The sequence below is a fragment of the Hypanus sabinus genome, chromosome 20, assembly GCF_030144855.1.
Source record: "Hypanus sabinus isolate sHypSab1 chromosome 20, sHypSab1.hap1, whole genome shotgun sequence".
Classification (NCBI taxonomy): domain Eukaryota; kingdom Metazoa; phylum Chordata; class Chondrichthyes; order Myliobatiformes; family Dasyatidae; genus Hypanus; species Hypanus sabinus.
The window spans coordinates 53,717,464-53,739,353 of record NC_082725.1 but is presented as its reverse complement, the minus strand read 5'-3'; positions in this window follow the sequence as shown (position 1 = coordinate 53,739,353).

The following is a 21,890-nucleotide window of genomic DNA, read 5'->3' as shown; positions in this document are numbered from 1 at the left end:
AACGACAAGGTGGGCAAACATGCCCAACACTTATCCCACATCAATTCGACTTCTGAAGATTTAGAAAGTCGTGTTCGATACTTGGAGACTCTCTGTTCCAGCTTGGAGGAAAAGTGTAACAAACTCCTTTTCAAAACGGTGGATCTCGAAAATCTTAGAATCTTAGAAACGCTGCAATCTTAGAATTCTTGGCCTGCCAGAGGCCACTGAACAGGGATCAACAGTGAAGTTTTTCGCCGAGTTTCTCTGTGAGATATTCAGGAAAGATTTGCTCCCGAACCCGCCTGAGCTCGAATGGGCACACCGGGTCCATGTTCCCGCCGGAATTCTGGGCAACCGCCCGCGACCAGTAATCTTGTGCTTCCATCAATACCAGGTAAAACACCGTCTGATCGCAGAGGCACGTCGCAGAGGTTCTTTTATTTTCCAGGATACAACCATTCGCTTTGTGGAAGATTTTGCACCCCAGACCTTAAAGATGCGCGCTGAGTTTAAAGGCACAATGAAAGTGCTTTTTGATCATGGTTTTAAACCTTCGCTTCATTCCCCTGCTGATCTACGAATCAAACTTAACACTGGGAAATACAAATGGTTTAAGTCAGCCAAGGAAGCTGAAGAATTTGTGGCAAGTCTTCCGGCTATCCAGCCATCTTCGGAACCCGATCAGACCTCCTAAAATGGTGGATAAGTACTTCTCCTAGTAAAATTACTTTTTCTGGACTCAGACTTTACTTGAATCATTCAGACATTATTCATCGAAACTCTAAGGGCTGTTGACAATCTCTCCCTGGATTTGGTGTGTGTGAAATCTATCTTTTATTGTTGTACAACTTTATCTACAGAGTTCTACAACTGACTTTAACTTGTTTTGGAGGTTTGTAGTCTTCAGTGAAGGCCTTCCTGTTTGTTGGTTCACGGTTTAATTGCCGATCTATTTTTCCTTTCCCCCCACCCCCAAAATATTTATTTATTTATTTTATTATACTTTTTTCTTTTCTTCACCTTTTTTTCTAATTTCTGAATTTTTTTCTCTCTTCTCTGTAAATGGTTGATAAATACTCGTCTTGAATTTATAATTTTCCCCTTCCTCTCCTTTTTTTTTATCCCTTTTTTTTCCTTTCTCTTACTTCTATAATTTTTTCGCTGGCAGGTTAGTTTTGGTCCTCTTCCGATTTTCTCTGTATTAAGTTTTATATTCCTGCAGAAGGTGTTCTAATCTGTAGTTATGTTTTTTAGTGCATAAACTAGTTACTATTTATTATAGTATTTATACGGAACTGCTGTTAATGACACAGATCTGGAAGTTGTATTTGGGTTAATTTTTTTGGTAGAGCTAGCTACTTGTTTTGTTTTGGGTTGTGTGGGTGGGGTGGGGTGGATTTTCTAGTTCCAACATCACTCACTGTATATATTATATCTCTTTATTGCTCAGGACATGTATATGTGTTGATTTTATGAATCTATGTTTACATTTCTGCTCCCAGACTGCTATTGTACTGCTTGACTTTTTATATGCCTTCTGCCTTTTATGCATTAGTAATCGATAATGGCTAGTGCACTTAAATTCGTGAGCTGGAATGTAAAGGGATTGAATCACCCTGTTAAAAGGAGGAAGGTATTCTCACATATCCAACAACTCAAAGCTGACATTGCTTTCCTTCAAGAAACTCATATTCGTTGCTCTGATAACTCCCGGCTTTTGTCAAAGTGGGCGGGTCAGCATTTTCATTCATCCTTTACCGCTAAAGCTAGGGGAGTCTCCATTCTTATTAACTCAAATATTCCTTTTGAACTCCATAATAAAATATCTGATATAAATGGCCATTTTATTATTGTTTCTGGTAAACTATATAACACTAAAGTTGCACTAGCAAACCTGTATGCCCCCAACTTTGATGATGTTAATTTTTTTGAACGGTTTTTTTCCTCACTACCAGACTTAAACTCATACTCTCTTATACTGGGTGGTGACTTTAATTGTTGGTTAGATCCCAATTTGGATCGATCGTCCTCTGTTACTAGACCACCTACTAAATCTGCCTTAGCTATCCAATCGTTTCTCTCTAATTATGGTATCTCTGATATATGGCGTTTCCTCCATCCTACGGAGAGAGATTATTCTTTTTTTTCACATGTTCACCATACCTTCACTAGAATTGATTATTTCTTACTCGATAACCAACTTATTCCATTTGCCCACTCTTGTGACTATCAGAGTATACTGATTTCTGACCATGCCCCAATTACTCTCTCTCTGAATTTGCCTGGTCTCCCTCAGAGGAATAAGCACTGGCGGTTTGATTCAACTTTACTATCGAATGATGATTTTTAAAAAATTATTAAGGATCAGATAACCTTTTATTTTAACACTAATACATCACCTGAAGTGCCATCCCAGATTGTCTGGGATGCCGTGAAAGCATATCTGAGCGGGCAAATAATCTCTTACACAGCAAATCTCAACAGAAGATCCCGTGCAGATCGATTAGACCTCATTAACCAGATTAAAGAATCGGATCAAATATATGCCCAAACTAAGAACCCTGAATTATACAAGAAGCGTGTTGAACTCCAAACTAAATTTAACCTTCTGTCCACTCAACCTGTCGAACGCCAACTTCTTGAAAGCAAGAGTCGCTTTTACATTCATGGGGATAAGTCTGGTAAATTCCTAGCCAATCAGCTGAGGCGTTCCAAAGCCAAACAACATATTACAAAGATCTGGAAGGAGAATGGAGACTTTACATCGGATCATTTAGAAATTAATGACGCATTTAAAAATTTTTATTCTCGGCTTTATTCCTCTGAATCTCTGAATTACAATATCTCTGTTGATCAATTTTTACAGATTCTGAATATCCCCTCACTTTCATCTGATTTCAAAGCCAAACTCAATGCGCCTATGTCATTAGAAGAAATATCTACTGCAATTTCTGCACTGTCCTCAGGGAAATCTCCTGGACCTGATGGGCTCCCTGTAGAATTTTATAAATCATTCTCTTCTCTTCTTTCTCCTCAGTTACTTTCAGTATTATCTGACTCGTTTAATTATGGCAAATTGCCACCCTCTTTCAGTGAGGCATCTATTATTCTTCTTTTAAAAAAGGGCAAAGACCCAACAGAGTGCTCCTCGTATAGGCCGATCTCTCTGCTCAATGTTGATGTAAAGATCTTAGCTAAAGTTTTGGCTCATAGATTAGAAACCGTCATTCCCTCCATTATCTCTGATGACCAAACAGGCTTTATTAAAAACCGTTTCCCTTTTTTTAACATTTGGAGTCTATTTAATATCTTATACTCACCTCCAACTGGGATTCCTGAATGTGTTATTTCCCTCGATGCAGAGAAAGCATTTGATCGTATAGAGTGGAACTACCTTTTTGCAGTTTTAGAAAAATTTGACCTTGGCCGAAGTTTCATCTCTTGGATCCAATTGCTGTACCTGTGTCCTACTGCCTCTGTTTTAACCAATTTTCAGAAATCCCAAGTATTTAATCTCAAACATGGCACCCGCCAGGGATGCCCCTTAAGTCCCTTTCTCTTTGATTTGGCTATGGAACCTCTGGCAATAGCATTTCGAAACTGCCCTGAATTGACTGGGATTTGGAGAGGGGGTGTTGAGCATAAAGTTTCTCTCTATGCTGATGACTTATTACTCTTTCTCTCAAATCCGTCTACATCCTTACCTCTAATGTTTTCACTTCTTGACCAGTTTAGCCAGATCTCTGGCTATAAACTTAATTTCTCCCAATTAATAAAGAAGCACAAGAACTAACATTTCATGATCTCCCTTTTAAAGTAGTCCATAATCAATTTACTAATCTTGGAATTACAGTCACAAGGAAGTTTAAAGATCTCTTTCGTGAAAACTTTGCCAATCTTTCATATGCTATAAAACAGAGTCTGGTACAATGGTCACCTCTATCTATGTCTTTGGTAGGTCATATTAATGTTGTTAAAATGTATGTTCTCCCCAAGTTTTTATACCTATTTCAATCTATCCCAATTTTTATTCCTAAATCTTTTTTTGATTCCTTAGACTCTATTATTTTGTCATATCTGTGGCAGAATAAGCGCTCTAGAATTAATAAAATCCATCTCCAAAGATCTAAAAAAGAGGGTGGCATGGCTTTACCTAACTTTCGTTTATATTATTGGGCAGCTAATATACATTGTGCTACCTTCTGGTCTTTCTTCCATGGCTAACCCGAATGCCCTAACTGGGTGGCGATGGAGCTGAGCTCCACTAAAGAATTATCTATCTCTGCACTTCTTGGCTCTGCACCCCCTAGTAGTCTGCCCAGATCAATAGCTAATCCTCTTGTTAGACACACTTTGCGTATATGGGCTCAGATCAGGAAATGCTATTGTTTCCAGGGGTTTTCCGTTTCCAGCCCTATTGCTCATAATCACCTTTTTTTACCTACTACATACGATTCAGCATTCCAGGTTTGGTATAGGAAGGGCATTAGACATTTTGAAGATCTTTTCATTGATAATCGCTTCGCTTCTTTTCAGCAGCTCTCTGTTAAGTTTAATCTGCCCAATGTTCATTTTTTCAGATATCTCCAAATCCGACACTTTATTGCTCCTTTAATTCCTAACTTTCCTGAAATGCCTGCGAAAAATGCTATGGACCTATTTCTTTCCATGAATCCACTAGGTAAAGGCTTAATATCAATCATCTGAGATAAACTAGCAGCCTTATGACGGGCCCCCATGGATAAAATCAAAATGGTCTGGGAGCAGGATTTAAATATCTCCTTATCTGAGGAGAGCTGGGATTCAGTTCTCAAATCGGTTAACCCAACCTCTCTTTGTGCTCGCCACTGCCTTTTACAGTTTAAGATTGTTCATAGAGCCCATTTGTCTAAATCTAAACTATCTCGATTCTACCCTAGCGTTAGTCCGCTCTGTGATAAATGCAAGAGGGGCGTGGCCTCTCTCATCCATATGAACTGGTTCTGTCCCAGCTCGGAGAAATTCTGGAAAGATGTCTTCACTACGTTATCGTGTATTCTGAATCAGCACCTAGAACCAAACCCCTTAATTGCTCTGTTTGGTTTTTGGGGCGAGACAGATTTATGTCTGGGTCCGACCAAATGCCAAATATTATCCTTTGCCTCTCTCCTGGCTAGATGCTTGATCCTCCTCAGATGGAGAGATGCTGCCCCGCCCACTCATGCTCAATGGCTTAACGACATCATGGCCTGCTTGGACCTCGCAAAAATTCATTATTCAGTTCTCAATTCGGATCTAAAGTTCCATAAGGTCTGGGGACCTTTTATCAAGTACTTTCATAACCTTCCTCTTGACTAGGGTTTTTTTTTCTTTTCGGTCCCTTGCTTTCAGCTCCTTTTTTTTTCTGGTAGAAGGCATTATTACCCTCTGTTGCTGAGTGTATTCACAGTCTGGGAGCTTGGCTGTCCTGACTTATACTCTCTATATTGTGTTGTGGTTGGTCTGGAGCTGCTGTTGTTTTCTCTTGTGTTGAGGGGCTTGGGGAGGACACTAAGCTTACTTGTCTTTAATTCAGGTGCTTCCTTTGGCTAAATTCTCTTCCTTTGTAGCATATTGTTATTGTATGCTTGATTTTGCACTGTTTTAATGTTCCTCATTGGGATTTGGGGTTTTTAATTTGTAAAATGTTTTGAAAAACTAATAAAAAAATATATATAAAAAAAAGAAATGAGAAAGGCCAAAAGAAAGAAACACGAGGAAATCTGCAGACACACACAAAATGCTGGCAGAACGCAGCAGGCCAGGCAGCATCTATAGGGAGAAGCACTGTCGACGTTTTGGACCGAGACCCTTCATCAGGACTAACCGAAAGGAAAGATAGTAAGAGATTTGAAAGTAGGGAAGGAGGGAGAAATGCGAAATGATAGGAGAAGACCGGAGGGGGTGGGATGAAGCTAAGAGCTGGAAAGGTGATTGGCAAAAGTGATACAGAGCTGGAGAAGGGAAAGGATCATGGGACGGGAGGCCTCGGGAGAAAGAAAGGAGGAGGGAGGCACTAGAGGGAGATGGAGAACAGGCAAAGAACTAAGTATGTCAGGGATAGGGTAAGAAGGGGAGGGGCATTAACGGAAGTTAGAGAAGTCAATGTTCATGCCATCAAGTTGGCAGCTATCCAGCCGGTATATAAGGTGGTGTTCCTCCAACCTGAGTTTCGATTCATTTTGACAATAGAGAAGGCCATGGATAGACATATCAGAATGGGAATGGGGCATGGAATTAAAATGTGTGGCCTCTGGGAGATCCTGCTTTTTCTGGCAGACCTATGACCTTTCCAGCTCTTAGCTTCATCCCACCCCCTCCGGTCTACTCCTATCATTTCGCATTTCCCCCGCCCCCTTCTACTTTCAAATCTCTTACTATCTTTCCTTTCAGTTAGTCCCGACGAAGGGTCTCGGCCCGAAACGTTGACAACGCTTCTCCCTATAGATGCTGCCTAGCCTGCTGTGTTCTACCAGCATTTTATGTGTGTTGTTGGCCATAAGAAGGCATGAGGTTGCTCTAGCAGACAAGGTGAAGGAGAATCCCAAGGACTTCTACAGATATATTAAGAGCAAAAAGATAGCAAGGGATAAAATTGGTCCTCTGGAAGGTCATGGTGGTAACCTATACGTGGAGCTGAAAGGAATGGGGAAGACCTTAAATGGATTTTTGTGCCTGTATTTACTCAGAAGAAGGACAACTAAGTCTAGAAATGTAAAGCAAAGCAGCATTAACTTCATGGACCCTATACAGGAGGAGCAGGTGCTGCTGCTTGAGGTAAATCAGGGTGGACAAATCCTCAGGGCCTGACAATGAGTTCACTCAGACCCTGTGGGAGACCAGTGCAGAAATTGCAGGGGCCCTAGTAGAGATATTTAAAATATCCTTAGCCACGGCTTGAAATTGGAGAATAGTTAGAAACATAGAAAAGCTACAGCTCAATACAGGCCCTTCAGTCCACAAAGTTGTGCTGAACATGTCCCTACCTTAGAAATTACTAGGCTTACCCATAGCCCTCTATTTTTCTAAGCTCCATATACTTATTCAAACGTCTCTTAAATGAATATTGTATCCGCCTCCACCACCGTTGCCGGCAGCCCATTCAACGCACTCACCACTCTCTGAGTAAAAAAAACTTACCCCTGACATCTCCTCCGTACCTACTCCCCAGCACCTTAAACCTGTGTCTTCTTGTGGCAACCATTTCAGCCCTGAGAAAAAGCCTCTGACTATCCACATGATCAATGCCTCTCATCATCTTATACACCTCTATCAGATCACCTCTCTTCCTCCATCGCTCCAAGGAGAAAAGGCCGAGTTCACTCAACCTATTCTCATGAGGCATGCTCCCCAATCCAGGCAACATCCTTGTAAATCTCATCTGCACCTTTTCTATGGTTTCCACATCCTTCCTAAAGTGAGACAACCAGAAATGAGCACAGTCCTCCAAGTGGGGTCTGGACAGGGTCCTATATAGCTGCAATATTACCTCTCGGCTCCTAAATTCAATTCCACGATTGATGAAGGCCAATACACCGTTTGCCTTCTTAACCACAGAATCAATCTGCATAGCTGCTTTGAGGGTCCTATGAACTCAGACCCCAAGATCTCTCTGATCCTCCACACTGCCAAGAGTCTTACTATTATTACTATATTCTGCATTTGACCTACCATGATGAACCACTTCACACTTATCTGGGTTGAATTCCATCTGCCACTTCTCAGCCCAGTTTTGCATCCTATCAATGTCCCGTTGTAACTTCTGACAGCCCTCCACACTATCCACAACACCTGTTAATGTTGTTCTGTTGTTTAAGAAAGGCTCTAAAGGTAAGGCAGAAAATTATTGGCCAGTGAGCCTGACATCAGTAATGGGAAAGTTCATGGAAGATATTCTTAGGGACCTGATATATATTTGGATAGAAATGGACTGATTAAGGATAGTCTTCATGGCTTCATACATGATAGGTTGTGTCTACCATTCTTAGAGTTTTTCTAGGAAGTTATCAAGAAAGTTGATGGAGACAAGGCAATGGATATTATCTACATGGACAAGCAAGGCCTTTGAAAAGGCCCTGAATGGGATGCTGGTTAAGAAGGTTTAATCATTTGGCATTCAAGGTAAGGTAGTAAATTGGATTAAACATGGAGGCTTCATGGAAAAAGACAGAAAGTAAGTGTAGATGGTGGCCTCACTGACTGGAGGTCGTGTCTAGTGGTGTGCTGGGTCTGTTGTTGTTTGTCATTTATATCAACGATTTGAATGATAATGTGGTAAACTGGATCAGCAAATTTGTGGATGACACCACGATGAGGGGTGTTGTGAATAGTGAAGAAGACTCACAAAGCTTGCAGCAGGATCTGGGCCAGCAGGAAAAATGGGCTGAAAACTGCAGATGAAATTTAACATAGGCAAGAATGAAGTGTTGCACTTTGGGAGGACCATTCAAGGTAGGGCACAGTGAGGGCACAGAGGAGTGGGGTAGAACAAAGGGATCTGGGAATACAGGTACATAATTCGTTGAAAGTGGCATCACAAGTAAACAGAGCTATAAAGAAAGCTTTTGGCATTTTGGCCTTCATTGATCAAGGTACTGAGCACAGGAGTTGTGATATTATGTTGAAGTTGTATAAGACATTGGTGAGGCCTAATTTGGAGTATTGTGTCCGGTTTTGGTCACTGACCTACAGGAAAGATGTAACTAAGAATGAAAGGGCGCAGAGGAAATTTACAAGGATGTTGCCAGGACTTGAGAACCTGAGTTATGGGGAAACGTTGACCAGGTTGACTTTATTCCCTAGAATGTCGAGGATTGAGGGGAGATTTGATAGAAGCATACAAAATTATGAGGGATATAGATAGGGTAAATTCAAGCAGGCTTTTTCCACTGAGGTTTGGTGGGAGTACAACCAGAAGTCATGGGTTAAGGGTGAAAAGTGAAATGTTTAAAGGGAACATGACCTTCACTCTGAACAAACTGCCAAAGCAAGTGGTGGATACAGGGTCAATCTCAACATTTAAGACAAGTTAATAAGTCATATTTTGGTGACAGCTTCATGGTCAGCTGCACTATAAGAAGTTGGAAGCAGATTCAACTACACATTAAGGCCCAAGGCCCATTCCAATCTGTGACAATCATTCCTTTTTACCTGCCCTGAATGCTACTGTTTTTTCCACCTGGAAACAGAGAGGCATCTGTATTACAGGTGACCTATATATTAATGGAAACTTTGCCTCATTTGCGCAGTTACAAGCAGTTCACAATATCCCTGCATCTAATTTTTTTTTAGATATTTACAAATTCGAGGTTATGTTAGGAAATATATACCTAACTTCGAAGTTTTAGATGAACATGAGTCCCTGGAGGCAATAAATAAATTTGATCTGTTACTGGTAGTGCCGTATCCTATTTTTATCAGATCCTACATAATGGAGCTCGGATGAATACTGCAGGTCTTAAACAGGCATTGGTGGATGAATTGGGTATAGAACTGACAGAGGTGGTCTGGGATGAGTGTTTCAAGAGTATACATGATTGTTCAGTCAACGTCAGACACAGACTTATACAGTTTAAAACAATACATAGACTCCATTATTCTAAAGAAAAGTTGCACAGCTTCTATCCTGATGTTTCACCAGTTTGTAATAGATGTAAATCTGAGAATAGTAACTTGTCACATTCATTCTGGTCATGTTGTAAGCTGGAAAAGTATTTTTCACTGTTTCTCTGAGGCTTTTGGGAAGTGGTGGGAACTGGACCCGCTCATAGCCATCCTTGGAGCAACAAGCTCCCTATCTTCAGCCAATAAGTATGAAAAAATAGCTGTATTGTTTGGAATGGTGATTGCTAAGAAGTCAATCCTGCAAATGTGGAAAATGGACTCTGTGCCTACGTACGATCTGCGGCTGAGAGAACTGGCAAACACTTTACATTTGGAGAGACTGAGACTATGTAATGAGGACAGAGGGGACATCTTTGAAAGGATATGGGGCCCTGTATTGGACTTTCTTACGGGGTGAAGGCTGAGGTTTTTTGGTGCGGTGCAACTCTGCTGTGTATGTTTACTTTTTGCCTTTATATTTCTTTTTTCTTTTACTGCTCAATATTTAATTTGATTTTGCTATGGTTGTGGTTTTTGTGGATGTGCCGTATTTTCTTTTACGTTAGTTTTTTTTGTTAGTTTTTCTTCCAAAAAAGGAAAAAAAATTAAGAGAAGTTTAAAAGGATTCGTGGATGGGAGGGGTTTTGGAGGATTCTGGTCTAGGTGCAGATCGATGGGATAGGCAGATTAATGGTTCAACATGGACTGGATGGGCCAAAGGGTCTGCTTCTGTGCTGTTTTGTTCTGTGACCCTCACTCAATCTCTCTCTCCCTCTACATACTTATGTATAATTTCTTTATAATGGTAGAGGTCATCCTAAAAGCTATCACACAGGATTAATATTTAAAAGCAAAAGTTGCACATACTGAAACTGTACTTTTAAGGCTCATGTCAATAGTTTCAAAATTTATAAGTAAAGGAAACTGTTGGTTGAACTTCAGTAGGCTATATCTGACAGGGGAGAGCTTCAGGGTAGTAGCATTGCCAGCCGTATTTAAAAAGCTGCTTTAATTCAGGGAAGTGTCCCAAGATACTTCATGGGGAAGTTATCAAGCAACTTTTGATACAAAGCCTCAAAGGCAGCTATTGGTGCAGTTGTGGTCCCAGTGGGTAGCAAGGGAGATGGAAACTGAGCCCAAGTTGGACAGACTGCGGGGGTTGCCAAATGTCAGACATAAATAAAGGTCCAATTTATGAAAAGTGGAAGAGAGAAGGCAATGTGGATAGGAGAGCTCAGGGAACTTTCAACTTCTACATATTTTACTTCAGACTTCACAGTTCCCATTTTCCTTTCACCATGTTGTAATTCTAATTGTATGTGCTTCAGGCCTGTTGTGGAAGCAGGCAGCAAATGTTGCTACTCAGGAAAGGAGAAATGAAGATTAAGGAAGAGCTTGCTCAGAAGGATTTCAGACAGAGATTCAAAAATTACAGGAGCACTGAAAATACACATGAAGGGACCATTTTTCTCTACAGCTGGGCATTGCTGTTGGAAAATGTGTTGAGCTGCTGGAGAAGATTCTGATTCTGTCCGACATTTCTTAATAACCAGGATAAAATGGTTTCTAACTTGGCACCTGTCCAGAATAAGTTAAAGTCTCGAGCTAGGCTCATCAGGTCAGTGCTTATGCTGCTTTCTGTGACGTGAAACAACTGAGAGTACAAGACCCCCCCCCCCCAAATAGAACGCCAGTCTATTGCGAGGTTAACCCCCAGCATTTTTCTGGGTACCCATTTTCAGTTGGGTGGATTGGAGCAATGTGTAGTTAAGTGCCTTGCTCAAGGACACAACACACTGCCTCGACCTTCAGATCGCTAGTCCAACGCCCCAACACACAACACCTATCCAGAATAACTGGCACCAAATGGATCAGGCCTCACCTCTGTATTTGTTAAGTCCAAGGGTTGAAGATGTCAGGGATGAAAGATAAAACAATTTTACTGTTCGGTAAATATTGATTAAGTAAAGCAAGAAGAAATTAAGTAATCTCTATGGGTAGGATTGCCTTTGTCTCTGGACATTTTTGCAGCAATGACCAATTTCTGGCAAGACTGTCTAAACACGTAAATCAAAGATGGTGCCTGAGATTTTTGTGGACGTAGATGGCTTATTCAAGTTCATCCATGAAACAGCTTAAATCACTTGTTTTCATGTCTTATTTATCTTTCTCAAGGTGGCTAGGGTCCTGTCGGCGTCCATGATCCACAGCTGCATCCAAACTGCTTTCTTTACAGGTGGAGGGTTTCTCGCTCTTCAGCACTCGCCAAGCAGTCTGCGCTTCAGTAGTTCCAGGAGATATCCGCCTTCAGGATATGGCCCTGTGGATGACCCAATTCCTCACCAATGTCACTGACTGAAGCAGCATGAGAGATAGAAACACTGAGACAGCGAGCATGGCTGTCAGAGACCTCTGCACTCAAGCAATCTCTTTCTCTCTCACTATCGATGGTGAGTGAGAGTCTGTTGGCTCTGATTCGGGAGACGCTGCAGAATGTGACTTCGAAACAGCAAGCTGTTGGCCTCCCCTCTCGCTGTGGCAGGAGTGATATCTGACTCTCCCTCATTGGTGAGAGAGAGGGCCTGTTGAGATGTCAGAGTGCTGGGATGGACAATAGTTTCTGATGGACCCTCGATCGTGGTCTCTGAGGGTTTGCTATTGTTTGCATGGTGGGAAGGGGGGGAACTGATGTTTTTGCTGAGGGAAGGGGGAGGGTTGATTCTGTTGCTGCTGCTTGTGTGTGGGAGAGGGAGGAGGGGCTTTGAGGCTCTAAAGTTTGAAAATTGAAAGGACTAAATAGAGTGGACATGCAGAGGATGTTTCCTGCAGTGGGGGAGTCTCAGAACAGAGGCCCAGCCTCAGAAGGACATTTAGGATAGAGATGAGGAGGGAGTTCTTTAGGTGGTGAATCTCAGAGGTACATCGAATGTCAGAGAAATGTACTCAATATCCATCCTGAAATGCTCTTTCTTTGCAACCATCCATGAAAACAGAGGAGTGCCCCAAAGAATGAACAATAGTCAATTATTAGAACCCCAAAGTCGTCGTCCCCCAGCTCCCCTCCCTCCCACACGCAAGCGCCAGCAAGCGTGGTTCCCCCTCACCCCCAGCAATAAAAAGCTTCGCCACCTATCACCAAGCAATCAAGGTTTGAGCAAAGTAACAGTAAAGACACAGACTTGCAGTTACCCCAAAGACTACATCGTTCACCCGGTATTTAACAGACCACAGGCTCTCTCTTTCCCTAATGTGGGAAAAAGAGGTATCTCCATTTCAGAGTGAGAGGGGAGACATAACAAACAACTCGCTTGCTTATGATGTTAAAAGTCCATTGCATCACTTTTTTTTAACTCTGTGCCCAAAGATCTCAGGTTGCTTGGGCACAGTCAGAGATGTCCCAGCTCCCACGCCACACTCGTCAGGAACACCGACCTTCAACCTGCCCATCTCCAGAGCCCTGAAATCCTAGGCCTCCAAATCCGAGCTGAACTCTTAGGCTGATCCCTTGGCGTGCTGAACAACGGCCAGTTGTGAAACCCCAAGAGTGGGTCCCATTCCCACAAAGAACAGAAGTCAGCGTGTAACTCCAGCTCAGGGTCTTCAAAAGAACCTTGGAAGGGAAAAACAGAGACATTAAAGATGGAAGCTATTCCCTAAGATGCAAGCAAAGGAGTCACCGTTTGGCGCCATCATCACTTTGCTCTGCCTCTGGACCTCATTGCCACAGAATACTGTGGAGGCCCAGTAATTAGGGATACTTTATGTAGAGTTGATAGGTTCTTGATTAGTAAGGGTGCCAACGGTTACGGGGAGAAGGCAGAAGAATGGGGTTGATAGGAATAATAAATCAGTCATGATGAAATGGTGGAGCAGACTCAGTGGGCTTATTGGTATGTTCTGTTCCTATGTCTTGTGGCATTCTGGTTTTATGGTGTAAAAGCTATGACAAAGTAGATTGTGTAATTATGAGCTCATTTTTATTGTACAAGAGGACAGTTCAAGAGTTTAACTGGACAGAAACTGACCTATACCTGATGATAGAAGTTTCAGGATTGTGTATCTGAGTCTGGCAGTGTGAGTTCAGCCCGCACAAATTAGAAGCAAAAACACTTTTGCTGTTAAGGGCATCCCTGTTCTTCAGAAGAGCTATCCACCATGTTTGATTAGTGCTTTAAGGTTGCAGAGGGCATGCTTTCAGTGGGCTTATTTCTCTTTTCTAACGCAGGATTAGAGAGTGTGGGGCACAGGCTGAGAGGAAGCTAGCTGGGGCTGTAATTCTCTGGTGACTCAGCTGAGAGTGAACTGTCATGATCATTTATGCTGTTGTTCAGTGTCAGGACCACATTCGAAGTTCTCTGTGGCGGAAAAGTGCTGATCAATCTGATGATGCTGCATGCCTTCAGCCGTGAATCAATATTGCTCTATATCTAATCAAGACTGGAGATCAGATCCTCGGTGTTTGTCCATGTCCGTCTCTCCCATCTTTACAAAAGCAACATGGGATAAAAAATGTTCACACCTCTGAGCAGTGATCGTCACTTTGATTCCAAAAGTAATCCGCTCAATACAAAGTGAAGGTTACGATTTAGCAGCATCTAACGCACCACCCTGGTAATCTCTTCCTCTGCTGTTTAGTTCAACAAGGCTGGAACCAGTTTCATCCATTTCAAATATGATTCGACTGAAGCAGCATGTCAGAATAATAATATCACTTGCATTCTTTCATGGTGGTGTTAATATTGATATTATATGCAAATTTAAAAACTGCCAATGCTAAAAATGTGAAACTAAGATTTAGCAGGTTAGGCAGTATTTGTGCCACATTTTGGATCTACGATCCCTGGTCAGATGATAATGTTTATAAACTAGCGATCATTCTTGTTGAACTGGCCAACCCCCTGATTCTGTTTCATCACAATATTTTTCAAAGACGATACAACAGTACTTTGATATTAGTATTGGTTTTTATATTTTGATAACCACTTTTCTGTAACATTATTATTACCTTAACTGCTGCACCAATAATGTCACCTGAACATTTCCCAACTGTGTATAATAGATCAGCAGCTAGGGACTTCTCAACAGCCTGCATCAAAAAGGCATTAATCACACTGGTGGTACCCAAGAAGAGCAGAGTGAGTTGCCTCAAAGAATATTGCCAGGTAGCACTCTTATCTACTGTGATGAAGTGGTTTGAGAAGTTGGTCATGACACAAAGTAAGTCCTGGCTGAGCAAAGAGTTGAACCCACTGCAATTTGCCAACTGCTGCAGCAGGTCTATAGCTGATGCAATCTCTCTAGCTCTCCACTTGGTATTGAACCACCTGACAACAGAAACACCTATGTCAGGCTTTTGGTTATTGATTACAGCTCAGCGTTTAACACCATCATCCCCCCTGTACTAACCAACGTATCAAAAATATGGTCCTCTGTAAGGCCCTCGGCAACTGAATCCTTGACTTCCTCTTCCTCGCGAGACCACAGTCAGTGCAGATCAAAATAACATCTCCTCTTCACTGACTATCAACACAGGCACATTTGAAGAATACATACTTGGCCCACTCATGATGGTGTGGCTAGGCACGGCTCAAACACCATCTGTAAATTCACTAATGACACAATTGTAGCGGGCAGAATCTCAATTGGTGACGAGGGGGCATACAGGAGTGAGCTAGATCAGCTAGTTGAGTGGTGTTGTTACTCGCCATCAGTAAGGAATTAATTCTGGACTTCAGGAAGGGGAGGGCAGAAAAAGACACGAAAGTCCATATCGAGAAATCGGCAGGGGAAAGAGTGAGCAGCTTCAAGTTCCTGAGTGTCATATCTCAGAGAGTCTATCGTGGGCCCAACATATTGATGCAAACATGAAGAAGGTACCCCGGCAGCTGTACTTCATTCAGAGTTTGAGGAGAATTGCTATGTTTCTGAAGACTCTAGCAAATGTCTATAGCTGTGCAGTATTACGAAGGTGCCTATGCACGGGATTGAAAGAGATGCAGAGGGTTCAGATTCAGCCAACTCCACCACAGGCATGAGCTTTCTTGCCATCGAGAACATCTTTGAAAGGTGCTGCTTCGAGAAGGCGGTGCCCATCATTAACAATTCTCATCATCCGGCTCATGCCCTCTTCTCACCATCCGGGTCATGCCCTCTTCTCACCATCCGGCTCATGCCCTCTTCTTGCCATCCAGGTCATGCCCTCTTCTCACCACTATCATCTACAGGTGCACAAAGATGCACACTCAATGTTTTAGGACCAGCTTCTTCCTGCCTGCCATCAGATTTCTGAACAATCCACGAGTTCAGGAACGCTATTACTCTTCTGTACTGCTGCCACAAGACAACAAATTTCATGATGTATATCAATAATAATAAACCTGATTCTGATTCTAATTGGCAATTCTGGCAAACAGGTAGCCTATAATGAAAAAGACATAACTCCACGGAACATTCCAAAGGACCCACTCTTGGTTGTCCTCAGGTTATTACCTGAGTACAGCACATGGCACTGAGAGTGTCTGAATCTGACAAGGGTAATACTCTGCTGCTTGCTGTGTGCATAGTCAGTGGGCCCCAGTGTCCTAAGCAGGAATGTTTAGCTCTGTGGTGAACTAGTCGACAGCTTGCCAGCAGACAGTCCTCACTTCAGCCAGCTTCTGTTGCTTTTACTCCAGGGGTGGTTAAATAGTCTAATGATGGCTTGGCAATGTTCATCCCCTGTGCTGGGCATGTTTCTTGGCACAAATCAAGTGGGCAATGAATGAAAATGCTGGATAAAAGCCACATAATGGCCACATGGCTTCTGTCAAAAGTGAGCTTGAACTGGCCTACATTTATTAGCACATTCCAGTAGGATACACCACTGGAGATAAGAGCATTCCCACCTTAATGAACATCCATTACTGCCCTCACAGTTAACATTGGCAATAATTTGGCATGTGACATGTTTGATTGGGGTATGGTGGAAGTACTCTGCTAGGTTGTTGGGTTTGGGCATCAATGTTTAAATTAAAGATGCAGGCCATGCAGATGATGGGACCTGGAGCAAAAACTATCTGCTGGTGGAACACAGCTTCTGTGGGTGGAAAGGAATTGCTGACACTTTAGCGTCAAGGCCTAGAATGAGGACTGAGATCGGAGAGGGGAGAGAGTCAACATGAAAAAGAGGGGAAGAGGGCAGAAAGCCAGTGCCAAGTAGGTGATAGGCAGAACAAGGAGAGATGAAGGATGATGGACATTTCTGCTATGGAGGAAGAACCACTTTAAAATGCGACATAAATTGTCAAACCTGTCTTCTAGTTATTCTCCACAGAGGAGGAAGATACAAAAAAAGGATAAAGGGCAAGAGAAGGTCAAGGATTGTCACTGGAAATATTTGCCAAAATCATTTAGATATACTCACAACACTGTCTGTCCACAATGTCCATCTGCCCATCATCTTTACACCTGCTCAGACCACCTATCTCCTATTGGCCCCTGTATCAAGTGCACCCCCCCCCCCCCCACTCTTTATACCTGCCATCCTACCTCCCCACTCTCAGTCCTGCTGCAGGGTCTCAGCACGACATGTCGACAGTTCTTGCCTCCTCACAGATGCTGCTTGAACCCCGGAGCTCCCCCAGAAGCTTGTTGCCTGCACAAGCATTGCCAGCATTGACCCAGTTTGAATCATTCTCACTTCAGAATCAGAAGGTTGTGGGGCACGTCACTTTTCAATGACACAAGCTGAAAGTTTCTGATCATCCATTATAAATGTGTACACACTGTATGTTCGGGGCAAGGAGCTCTAAATAGTTGAATTGAAGGGTCTGTTTCTCTAAATTAAAGAAATATATACCTTGAGCACTGCAGTTTTGTAGGGATGGTTTTGGGGGTGATGTGGGGAGATAGGGATCGAATTAGGGAGAACGACGAGTCAGGAGCTGATGTTCGCAGTCCAGATTGGAGCATTCCATGGTGGAATATCAGCGATCCCTGAGGTTGGGTTGGCAGCGACTGAGGAGACGAGATCAGCGGTATCCAGATTGGCAAGTCCCAAGTCTGAGGTCCATTAGGATGGGAGTCACTGGTGTTGGAGTCTGAGTGACTCCAGAAGTCACGGTCCGAAGGCTAAATCCATGACGATGCACTCTGGGGTCGAGGTCTGAAGGCCAAGTCTTGACTGGTGGGTCCTGGGGTTGCTAGCAGAGGTCGGCAAAGCCCAACGAGCAGAGCCGAATGCCAAGGCTCAGAGTTCAGCATGTCTGGAGGTCGAAGCCTAAAGGTTGAATCTGTGAGTTCAGAGCCAAGGATTGGAGGCCCGGAGGTGACCTGTTCTGGGGTTGGAGATTCATCTGTGTGTGTGAGGGTCTGGGTGGTTTTTGGGAGGGTGAGAAAGGGGTTTCTTTTGATGTTGTTGTCTTGTTTTGCTCTGTTTCTATTGTTAGTACTGCTTGTGGTGTTCTGCTGAACATTGGGTTGTTTATTTATTGGTTTGTTTGTTTATTTACGGATACAACGCGAACAGGTCCTTTCAGCTCAATGAACTGCAGTGTGCTGGCGCCAGAGAGTCTGGTGACACTGGAGGGCTGTCCCCAGCACACTCTTCAATATGCTGAATGTTCACACAAACGACATATTTCACTGTCTGGTTTGATGTGATCAATAATTCAGATGGGGGGGAATTAGAGTTTTTCAGACAACAAGCATATGTGGATGACATGCTGAGGAATATGAAACCTGTTTGACTTGAAGCATTGTTATGAATGTATCTAAATGTAGTTGGTGGATGTTTTCTAAGATAACTCAGTCAAAGACCTCTTGATCTTCATTCTGTTCTTCAGCTTCCTCCTCTTTAGAGCAATGGGGATCTGACCTTTTGTCTCCTTCTCCAACATGGTCCTTCCTCTGGAGTGACTGAATAGAGTCAAAGAACCATATAGTACAGGAAGAGCTCCTTCTGCCAATCTAGTCCATGCTGATTATCAATGACCCATTAATAGTAATCCTACACTAATCCTATTTTAATTTCTGCACATTCCCATCACCTTCTCCCCAGATTTTACCATTCTCCTACACATTAGGAGGCAAATTGACCTCTCAACCAGCACGTCTTTAGGACGTGTGAGGAAGCCAGAGCATCTAGAGAAAATTCACATGGTCATAGGGCAATCTGCAAACGTTCTCACAGGTGGACGAAATCTGAAGTCAGGATTGAACCTGGGTTTCTGGTGCTGTGGGATAGCAACTCTGCTAGCTGCACCACCAAGTCACCCTAAATATCTTTGCAGAACGCACCTCCTTTCCTCAAACCCCCTCGAACAATGCAAACCTAACCAATTCCATCAAATGGAATAGTCACTTAAATCCATGTCAGTCTGAAGAGTGCTGCATTGTTTTTCACACCACCCGTTTCAAATTAGGCCACGTTTGGTGAAGAGATTAAGGTGAGCAAAACTTTCACATGATTTCCAAGCTCAGCGACAGATTCAGTTCTACCTTTGCTCTTCTGCGCAAGTATAGTGGGGTGAGTATTGTAGAGGATATTCAGTAATTAAAGAGAAACCAATTGCATAGCAGTGGGACCAATCCTATCAGCATGCCGCTACTTTTAAGATGGAAACAAGATGCAAAGACAGCCTAAAATCTCAGCTTCAGCTTTACTCTCCCCCTTCCTTGCTCTTAATGTCCTTTTAATTTCACTTGTGGGGAACATAGCAATCCTAAACAAACAAGCACAATAAACCATGTTTTCAGAGAGGTCTACATACTGACAAGGCAACCACAGTCGCCTGAACCAAGTGGAAATATCCTGCTCAGCAGATATATTGCTCCTTCTGCTAATGACTGCTTGGTTATGTCTTCATTGAAGGAGGTGTTTATGGGGTTATTTTTTTGACCTTAGAAAAGTAGTTTGGGATCTTTTCCAAGATTTTAAATCTGAAGCTTGGAATAATTCTTGGCTCCAACTGTTCTCATAATGGCCTATTTCAAAGAGGCCTTGGAATTTGCAATGAAATAAGACATTTATATCTACCAAAGCCAGTCAGATATTAGAGTGCCACAGAATGTTAGCATATTAGCAGAGCATTGTTAGCTGTTTAACCAATAAGTCTGGGTGAGAGCTTGTAGGAGTTATTGCCACCAAGGTTAAATGAGGATGTAAAAAGCAACGGTTGGTCTAGAATTGCTGAAGGCACTGCACTGTATGTTTGGCTGCTGGACAGTCTTCCAGCTTTCCATTATGATAGGCAGGAGCCACTGTTACAGATGTAAATTGTGTTGGAGATTTGGACTGTCATTTTATTGGATAGCACAGTAGCACAGCAAATGCCCTGTAGTTCCTGTAGCTTCAGTGCCATAAGTGTAGAATTTACACATTCTCCCTGCCACCACATGGGTTTCCCAGAAATATGAAAGCTTGTGGGTTAAATGGACACAGCAGATTCCTCTAGCATGAAATGCAAAATGAAAAGGAAATTGGAAATGCTGAGAAAACAGGTTAGAGGGAAAATTAATGGAGGAATAGGATTGCTTCCTGGGCTGACAAGTTTAATGGACAGAATGGCCTCCTTCTCTGTAGTAGAGCAATATAGGTCAGTGCTTCCTTGATTTTTAAGCACTGAATTTGTAGAAATTGGCCTATGTGAGCTCTCGGCAGGCAAGGTTTTGTGTAGGTGGCCTGACAACAGAAATCTGAACTACTGTATGTTGTCTGGATTACCATGTAGCACTTTTACCCAGGAGTGAGGCCTAAGGCAGGAGGTCTGATAATCAATGAGCATTGATCCAAGGACCTCATTACTACACTTGGTGTGAGCTCAATAGACTGCCCGTGTGAGTAAAGGTATCAATATTAGGCTGACTGTCTCCCCAACACTGGCCCTCTAGTACGTCCTGTGAGGAGGGGCACATTCCTTCTTCCCCCGAGTCCACAGAGTAGGGATTTTTGATTCAAGAAAAATATTATCGCTTAATGTTCCCGAGACTACATACTTAAAAGAGCTGTGTTAGACACTTTCATGAGACGTCTTATGAAAAAGTCAGCTCCATATACTGAGCAATGCTTTTGCAGATTGGACATGAGGCTAACCCATTGCTAAATTGCTCACAGTTGCTGTTGTGATATGCCTGGAAAATAAGTAGATGCACACCATACAGCTGAAAACAAACAGAAACAGCAACACAAGCAAAACACATGTGCTCAGCAAACAGCTAAACAAGCCAAGGCAATTTGCAATGTCTATTGGCAAAGTTTACACAAACGAGTCCTTAGCAGAAATCAGGTCTTGCATTCAAGCTAAATTACTTACAGCAGAGGGTGTTGAGGCTTCGTGGAGGGGGAAATACTGATATTCTTCATTCTGGATAGGAACTGTTTGTAGTTGCAAACTTTGTGGTTTGGCTTTACATCCTAACTCCAACTCGTTGGCTGTCACAGAGAGACCATGGACGTCCAACTGACGGGCAAAACTTTCTCTTACAAAGCACTGTCAGGAGGCAAACAGCCAGGCCTGTGCTATGAACAGAGACAAATGATGCACATTCTCCTTCAACATCCCATTGGCCATTTCTGCATGGTGCTCATTACACCCTGTTGTTGGAATGTGGGGTGTCAAACCCTTTGTGATTCTGCTGGCTCTGATCTACCACCTATCGTCACTATGTACCCATCATTCTATAGAGCTGATCACATTAACAGCTTACAGTGTACTTCAATGGAAATGTAAAATATTTGTTTTCAAAATTATGTTTTACAACAGGCTACAACCAGTATCTTCAGTTTTGTGGTTTTCTTTTTGAAATGGTTTTAAAGTGTCATCACCCTGTGGGCTCCACCAGATCTGAGTGAAGCCCTCAGTCTGTACTTCCTATCGCACGTGAGGCCTAAGGAACTAAAGCCCCAACGCTACATGGTTTACACTGAAGCCTTTATACTGCGATCACTGGCTGATTTGAGAAAGCAAGCTGGGGTCTGAATTGGTGCAGACAACCATCATCAGTAAGGATAGGAGATTGTGGGGCAACTGGACACAGTGGGGTGGTAAATGATTGTAGAGATAAAGGTGATTTGAAGATTGGTGTGAGAATATATGGTGGGGTTAGGGATTTGATGGGGGGATTTCTCCTCAGTCCTCATTTATATTCTATTTACCTCTCCTCTAGATCAGATACATAAACCTCTCATTATGGTCTTGCAGATGGCAGCATGACTCTTATCTCCCTCAATTGCTTTGGACCCCACCTTAACAAAGACCTTCCTTTTGTTCCTTCTCTGCAAGTTAAAATATGCTTGACTCAATTCAATC